The sequence below is a fragment of the Dipodomys merriami genome, unplaced genomic scaffold (genome assembly GCF_024711535.1).
Source record: "Dipodomys merriami isolate MVZ:Mamm:240054 unplaced genomic scaffold, mDipMer1.0.p SCAF_761, whole genome shotgun sequence".
Lineage (NCBI taxonomy): Eukaryota > Metazoa > Chordata > Mammalia > Rodentia > Heteromyidae > Dipodomys > Dipodomys merriami.
In genome coordinates this window covers 226,945-235,973 of record NW_027206359.1, presented here as the reverse complement: position 1 = coordinate 235,973, position 9,029 = coordinate 226,945, and the positions used below count along the sequence as shown (strand labels likewise).

Sequence of the window (9,029 nt, the reverse complement as noted above, 5' to 3'; positions counted from 1 at the left end):
TCACATAAGACCATCCCAAAGACAAACTGGAGACTGAAATCTCCCCTCTCACATCACTATATCCACATGTGGACATTGTCAATTCCCAACATCCTCAGCTAAGCCTAGATACAGGCATGGTCTCAGCCTCAAGGAGCCCTTCCTAGGTCAGATCCAAGCCTTATTTGTCACTATTTCTCTCATAATGCACAAATCATTTTGGGTCTCATGGCCCTCTCAGCCTGTCATGTGCTTCTTGCATCTATTTTTGACATCTACTTCCTAGGACATTGTAAGGTTTTTGTTTCCTAATCTGTTTGCTCTTGATGCCCCTGTGTGCTGTCATCTGGGAAAAAGGCAAGTACTTAGAGGTGGGAAAATCAAACAAGTATTGAAAAACAAACATTACACATATAGTCAGACATTTTTACAAGTGTTCATTCTTGTAAGATAAAAGACTATTTTTGATAATTTTGTCATATTTTATGACAGAGGGGAAGGGGAGAAGGGAAGAGGTGCTGCATTGTCTTCTCATAATTCAATGATTATTATTTAAAAATACTATAGTTGAAGGAATGTACTATTTAAAGATAAAAGCTGTGCTCCTGTTCTTTTTATAAGCTAGTCATTTATAAAGTATTCCTCACTAAAGTCTTGTCATCTGTGTCCCATGAACTATCCTCCTCCTTCAAAATAATCAAGGAAAACCTTCACAAATAAGTGGACTGTTGTCCAACCCCTGGATAAGAATTTAAGGTACAACATTGCCTGCAATTTTGTTTGTGTACATGTGTGTGAGAGTGTATGTGTATGTGGGTGAATGTGTGTCTGTGCATATGTGTGTTTTAGGGCTTGTTCTCAGGGGCTATATGACAATCCCGAGTGTTTTTTCCTTGCGTGTAGTGCCCTACCAATTGTGCTACAGTTTCACTGCAAGTTTTCTGTACTGAACTGGAGAGGAGAGACTCATAAAATTCCCTGTTCAGGCTGTCTGAAGTAAATCTCAGGTCTCAACCTCCTGTTAGCTAGAGTGATAATTATGTGCTTCCAGATCCTAGTAAGAAAGCATTGTTATTGGAGGCAGTGGGGTTGCAAGTTTCAGTCCACCTTCACCACACTCTATATTATTAAACAGCAACAATAAAACCCTATATCAAAATACAATAATAAGAGGTAATTAGAATAAAATTTAGTGATATAGTCTGCTGGCATCACTTTCAGACACCCTTGGTCTTAATGTTTAGCATCACAAAACCAAACAAAATGAGATAATTACAGTAGACTCAACGAATTTTAATTCCATCTTAAAATAATTTCAAAACATTATAAGAAACAAGAAAGCATTCATACTTATAAGGAGAATGTAAAAAAGATAAAAGATGGCAGATTATGAAATGGAAAATTCTACACTGCAAGAAAATTATTGTCATGGTGAATATATGATGGTATTGTCACAGTGAATATATGATAATGTACTTCAGAGCAGCAATGGATAAATATATATTTACTACACATAGTCTAACTTGTCTCAATCTCTATAAACTTTCAATCTTCTAGTTCACATCATCATTGTATTCATGTTTATGGTATATTCTAAAATAACTAGCACAGTCAGGAGGTTACCAAAATACATTAGCTTCAATGTTTTAGGAGATTAACCTGCTAATTGTATTGACTTCTATATATTAAACATGTAGTGTGTTATCATTGTACTCTCTAAGTATGTACAAACACTACTTCAAAGTGAAATTGAATACAACAAGGTTTTGAAGGCATATGCCTGTAAAGCTAGCTATTTGGGACATCAGTTCAAGACCAGTGTAGTTTTTTCTGCAATGCTCCCCAACCACTGGCTCTGCGTGATGGAATACATCTATCATCCCAGGTTCATTGGGAGCTGAGAGCTGGAGGATTTCAATTTCATGCCATAGGCAAGAACTTCCACATGGCTCCATCTCAACCAAAGAAGGTTCAACACTGGCTAGTACCTATCACCCCCACCTAGGTGAAAATAAAAATAAGAGCAATGTAGTATAAGAAACAAACAATATCAAAACATGCCAATATAAACCATCATGAACAACACACACCTAGTGTTTGTTTCTCATACCTGTAATCCTAACTATAGCTAGGATTATATATGTGAGCCAGAGGCACCAAGCAGTTCATCATTTTAAAAATGACTATTGAAGCCAGGTGCCAGTGGCTCATTCCTGTAATCCCAGCTACTCAGGATGCTGAGATCTGAGGATCACAGTTCTAAGTCAGCTCAGGAAGAAAAAAACCCATAAGACTCTTACCTCCAATTAACAACTCAGAAGTCAGAAGTGTCTCTGTGGCTCAATTGGTAGAGTGCTAACTATGTTGAGCACAGAGTCTCACAGACAGTGCCCAGGCACTGAGTTCAAGCCCCACATCTGACAAAAAATAGATAAATAAACATTTAAATGTCTGAATTTTTTGTGAATTAAAATGATGGTGTTCATACGCAATTCTACAGACAACTACATATTTCATTATATTTGTGGTTAGAAAAAGTAGCAGCACTTGAATAATGGATATTTTTTCATAAACTAGGGCATACTGATCTCTAATTAGAGGAAATTGCTGGACTCATAGGTAGTATTTTTTGGTTGGTTTTTGTTTTGTTTATAGAACAGGATGAGAAACCTTATTTCTGCCAATGACCATTTGGATACGTATAACATCATCCACAGGCCATGCAGAATTAACAGTAAAGACATGACACAGTCAACTGGCAATAAACTTATTTGTCTTTATGCCATGTTCCCAATGATTTGTTTAGCTTATATGTCCCTATGGCCTACAGTTTCCTATTCCTGCCTTCCTCAAAATACAGCATGTTCCACTTATTCAGATTTGAGCCAAGCAATATGTAGTATTAGTGCCAAGAGTTAAGGAAAGTTGTAACACAAACAGGGAAGGATGAAACCAACACTTTAGTAGCTGGACACTGGGGACTCAGGCCTAGAATACTAGCTACTCAGGAGGCTGATGATGATCTCAGTTCAAAACCAGATGGAGTGAGAAAATCTCTGAGACTCTTCTCTCCAATTAACAGCCAAAAAGCCATAAAAGGAGCTGGGGCTCCAGAGGTAAAGTAGCCTTGATTACAAAAAACTCAGGGGCAACACCCAATCCTGAGTTCAAGCTGAAGGTCAGGAACAAAAACAAAAACAATCAACAACAACAACAACAAAAACAGAAACTGGGAAAAAGCTCAGGAAAGGATGGCATTGTCTACAAGACAAGTGTACACATTACATGAATTGTGAAATCACTGTACACACCTTAGTAACAATTACATTTTAAAAAGAATCTGAGAAATCCCAAAGCCATGGGGCCTTATGATGTGCATCTGCTTTCCAGAATTTCAAAGTCCCATCATCTAAGCTGGTAGCACACAGGTTGTAGCTCAGGGTGATGAGAAAATAAGAAGCCAGAGATCCTTTCAGATTGTCCCACCAATTCTTCTATTACTGTAAGCAAAAAAAAAAAAAAAAAAAAAAAAAAAGCAAAGCAAATAAATTAGACTTTAAGGTTAAACTAAGCTACTATTAAAGATTCCAGGCAGAATTATACGGTGCCTGCTTCAAGGCAAGAGTGAGGCCAAGCCCACAGCCTCCAGAGAGGCATGACTACCACTTGTCCAACACTGCTGTCCTCCCCGCCCCCAGAGTTTACCTACAAGTCCCAAGTCTCTGCCTTTCTTCTTGTAATTCTTCAGCCACTGGTTGTCTCATTTCTCATTGTCTGTTTAGATGGGATTTGAGACTCCTTCCTCTCCTCACCCAGCCACCAGACCCCAGGGGCCAAACTCTGCACCTCACAGACATTCCCCAGAACCCAGCTGCCTTTGCAGTTGCTGCTTCCTGAGCCACCGTGCTACTGCCTCCTTCCTCCCTTCACCAGCCTCTGCCAGGGCCTCCCATCCTCTCCCTACCACCACCATCCCCAATCCCAGCTTGGCCTCCCCCGTGGCCACCCCTCCTCTCCACAAATCTCCCAGCCCCAACCCCAGCAGGATCACTGCTCTGGGGATACAACTGTGGGCCAGGCCCTGCAGAATCAAAGGTGCCACAGTGTGCAGCTGGCTGAGAACTGGAGACAGCATAGGTCTCTGATCAGTGTCTTTCACTTCACTTACACAATTATTAATTGTATTGATTTGGTATTTAAGTTTAGATTTCATAACTTCTTATTAAGCCTTTGCAGAAGAGCTGGTAGAAATATAGTCCCCAAATTCGGATTGTCTCTAGTTTAATTCTTTTGAGATTCAGAGATGTTTAAGTAGTTATAACAATCATGAACTCTCATTTTCATAGCAGATGCTATTCAGAAAATAATTGCTTATGCATCTGTTATCAATTATTTACAAGACTTGAAACTTTTAAAGTTTCAAATATTACAGGAAGATCTTTGATTCATGTTGAATGGATGTGAGTAGGTTGAGCTGTTGCATACATTCTTGTGTGTGTGTGTGTGTGTTTGTGTGTGTGTGTGTGTGTGTGTGTGAGTGAGTGTTTCTGTGTGTGTGTAGGGGGGGTGTATGTGTATCATTGAAATCAAGGATAAGGATGTTGAGCCCTGGTCTGAACTTGTTTCCTTTTTCTGAGATATACATTATGGTGTTTCTTTGTTGGTGGTAGGCTCTGATTGCTTGCCTTTGCCTGATGCTCACATTCCAGCTGAATTTTTCAATTAAAGCTTCTTATTTAGTATTGAGCATATAGGGCCCTGATGTTGCTTTGTCTTTAGTCTGCCATCTAGGATCTTCTTTTCCTCTTTAAAAATTTACATTCAATATAAATTTTACCTCCTGACTGATTTTCCCTTTAATTTGCATTTTGAAAAAAGTATTATAAGAACTTTGATCTCTGTATTCATGAAGAAAAACCATTTTGAATTCTCTGTTTAATGTAACAACACCTGGACACATTTGTTAACACCAAGATCTTAAAATTTATTTTGTAGTTTTAGTTTAAAATGCCTCCTCCATGTTTACAGCATGAGGAGACAAACAATTTCTGGTAACAATGATAACAGTTTTATTCATTAAAATATCAGATAATTCATAATTTTGAATACGTATAGTGGCAAATAAACACATTTGGTAAATAGATTTGCTTGATAGATCCGTGCACAAAAATACCACTCCTAAGGGCTGAAAAGGTGGATTGGTGGTAGACAGCTTATCTTGAATGCACGAGACCCTGGGTTTGATTCTGCAGCACCACCTAAGCAGAAAAGCTAGAAGAGGTACTGAGGCTCAAGTGGTAGAGCACTAATCTTGAGCTGAAGGGCTGAAGGACAGCGACCAGGCCCAGAGTTCACCACCAAAAACAAATTAAATAAATAAATAAAACTCATATCAAGTACATTAATTTCAAACGTTGATTACCATTTTAGTTAGGGGCAGGGTGCCAAGATATAGCAGACTTCTGTTGCAAAGCTTTAAGAAGGATTTCAACACCTGACAAGTACTAAAGACAAGAAGAAAAAGAATTAGCTCTGCCAACAACATATAGAATCACCACTCAAAGAGAAACCAGTACTAAGAATGAAATGCTTTTCATAAAATTTCTTAAGAGATTCTGGCTCTATATTAATTATCATATAAGTTAACCTTCAAAATCTCCATCGATGGGCCTTAAGGGCACCTACAAAACCTGGAGGAGAGAATCATCAACCTAGATTTTTAATTTTGTAAATTAGGTATTGAGTTCATTTCTGGTTTGACAATCTCATCCCTTCATTTGCTCTCTGTCTCTGATTTTCCCTCCTGTCCCTGTCCACAGTGGTATAGTTCATTGTGAACATAATATCGACAGAGTAGAACTGAAACCAACCCAGCTTGACATATCCATTACATGTTTATCTGCAGTTAATCAGAAGAAATTGAGAATTGTGTGTTTCAACTGGTAGAGCTAGAACACCACCAGACTTCAATTGGAAACCTAAAGGACAGCGTCAATATTGTGATTTTTAAGAACCAATGCTGTCCCATACATAAACTCAGACTCCACACACACACACACACACACACACACACACACACACACACACACACACACACACACACACACACACACACATCTTAAAATAGATGTTAGTACTGAAATCCAAATAGTTTTTTTATTTTTATAAGTTTTATTTTTAGCTTTAATGAGGTTGACTTGATAGTTTCTACTAATGAGCCACAACTTAGAACTTTGTTATAATTTTACCCTGTCTGTATTCAGAGAAACAGTCTCTGAATTTCTCCATTTCCAGCAATGATAAGTTTTCTCTCCTTGGTCCAGTTTCTTCTTTTGAGACTCAGTCTCTTAGACTTTTCTGTCTTGCATTGTCTGTAAGTTCATTGATCCAGTAGATCTCATCCATCCTAATACCTGGACAGAACCTGCCTTGGGAAAAGTGTTCTAAGCTCACCATGCAATGGAGGCTGTTAGTACTCACCCATAATCATTTTTTCTTCAGAAATGAGAAATTGGGGGCTGGGAAGGTGGCTCAGTGGTAGAGTGCTTGCCTTGCAGAAATGAGAGATTGTTAGGTCCAGGAATTCAGGGGAAGCACTCACTGTGTGCTATTTCATACTTTTTTGGGGAGGGGCACGGTCCGGTCCTGGGGCCTGAACTCTGGGCCTGGGCACTGTCCCTCAGCTCTTCAACTCAAGGCTCGTACTCTACCACTTGAGCCACAGCGCCACTTCCGGCTTTTTTCTTTTTGCTTATGTGGTGCTGAGTAATTGAACCCAGGGCCTCATGCATGCAAGGCAAGCGCTCTACCACTGAGCCATCTTCCCAGCCTGATTTCATACTTTTTTTATTTAATGGCAGCTTCCACCTATTGTCTACTTTAAGCATTGTGTGAAGAGAAAGATTGCCCCTAAGAGACAGAAGTACTGTACTAACTGTTGCTCTCAAAACACAGGAGGAGGGAAAGAAGTTCTGAAGGAGCCATGTAGCCTAGAAACTGAGTTCTTAGAAACTCAAACTGCCTTTTATCTTACCTTCAACATAGAAAGTCAGAGATTGCAGTGGCTTGTAAGCTCCATTTATATTCCTGTGCAGGGGGTCCCTTCCCCTTTGCCCTTCTGACTGTTTACATCAGTGGCAGGTGTGAAGACGTAACAAGAACACCTAAAGTTTGGGCCTGGGATTAAAAACTCCACTTTGTGATTATAAACATTCCACCACTTCCTGAATTGAATCTGAGGGGCAGAAGAAAGTTAGGTTAGGAATTCGTATAATTACTTCTAAGTTTGCTATCTAAAATCATCCCTTCCTACCCCTCAGAATCCTATTTCCCAACTGTGTAGACACCCTTACACTCTGTTCTCCTGAAGCATTTGAGTGTGGGCCATCATCTGCTTCTTATGTGTACTGCTTTTCAAATGGAGAGTTTCTCCTAGGCTCAAAATGATTTCATTGATGAGGACACTGTGCAATAAGCTAAACTGGGTTTGTTCATGTGTTCATACCCGAGGGAGAACAAGTAAGGGCTAAGTAGTAGTCAGGGCTCACTTGCTGCCAGTGGTATTGCTCTGAGGAATTACTGTCAATGTTGCCCACAGTACCTAGTCCAAGGCCTCTCAGAAAGGCTACAGAACCAAACTTCTTGAGTCTCTGTGTGAGCTAATCATCATTGGCCAACTATGTTCCATGGTTTGTGAGACATTTACTTCTGTGAGTATATGCATATGAGGGCCCAAGAATAGACTTACCTAGAAGGAAGATCCTAGAATGCAAAACTTCTACTAGGACAATGGAAACCCATGGTTTGGCATGCTTAATGTTTTTGAAAGACCCCAGACTCCTGGGATACTTTCATCAACGGGAGGGCGCCCCAGAAACTCAGACTCCAGGCCGGGACATGCAATAAGCAAGAGGAGTTTATTTGACGTTTGCACAAACGGACTCTCTGGCCCGAGCAGACAGGGAGCCCCGAGAAGTGGTTACAAGCCCTTTTTTAAGGGCAAAAACCACAAGATTAACGCATAACACAAAGCATCCCATGATTGGTTCATTTAAAGGTCATCATATACGCCAACAATCACTTTGCCACGTGGGAAATTTTGTAAAATGACTGGCCCATGGTTGGTTTAAGGGGGGTTTACATGGTTACAGGCCTATGATTGGTTGACATTTGGCTTAGCTTGTGGTCTTGCCAGGTGGTCGTTATCTCAAGGTCCTGTCTGGGGAATTTCTAAATGGGAACTGAGGAACACGTACTGTCTGTTCTTTATCTATGACCACTGACCTTGTCCTAGGGCCGACATCTGGTCCCTGAAACTTGTTAACTCATTTTTGGGAAGGGAAGGGTCAGTGCCAGCGTAAGCAAGTTTACATAAGCAGAATCAGCAGTTAGCAAATTAGCAAATTGTAAAATGGACTCAGCCCTAATTTTTCTAATTCTTCAGTTTTAACCTGTGCACTGAACTAACAGGAGAAAGTGGCACACTAAGAAACTTGCCAATTTTGCCAAATAAAGAACTATGGTGAAGGTCAGAGAAAGGACATTGATTTCATGGTAGTCATGACAAGACAACAACTTAGCATACCTTCAGAATACTAATCCATACTCACCTACTGTTTTTGTTTTTGTTTTTGTTTTTTTGTCGGTCGTGGGGCTTGAACTCTGGGCCTGGGCGCTCTCCCTCAGCTCTTCAGCTCAAGGAGAGCGCTCTACCACTTGAGCTACAGTGCCACTTCCGGTTTTCCGGTGATTTATTGGAGATAGGAGTCTCATGGTCTCTCCTGCCCAGGCTGGCTTTGAACCGCGATCCTCAGATCTCAGCCTCCTGAGTAGCTAGGATTACAGGCGTGGGCCACCAGTGCCCGGCTCTCACCTACTGTTTTATTTACCCATGTCATTAAGTCTGAGTTGTATGTAGGAGTCTTCAGGGCCTTCAGAACAGGAAGATCTAGGCGAGAGCCTAAGATTGGTCTGCCATTTTGGACATAACATAACTAGTCAGATGAAAGCCCTTAGTAGTGTCCTATAAATATGTGCATTCATCCTACTAC

At 40.3% G+C, this 9,029-nt stretch overlaps 1 long non-coding RNA gene across 1 annotated transcript; it reads right to left on the bottom strand.

Moving 5' to 3' along the window:
• Positions 1-3,372: 3,372 nt before the first annotated feature.
• On the bottom strand, positions 3,373-7,068 carry LOC138818458 (uncharacterized). The gene is made up of 3 exons (XR_011369138.1): positions 7,013-7,068; positions 5,402-5,483; positions 3,373-3,479 (listed from the first exon to the last, which is right to left on the bottom strand). It is a non-coding gene; the product is annotated as an uncharacterized lncRNA (long non-coding RNA).
• Positions 7,069-9,029: the final 1,961 nt, after the last annotated feature.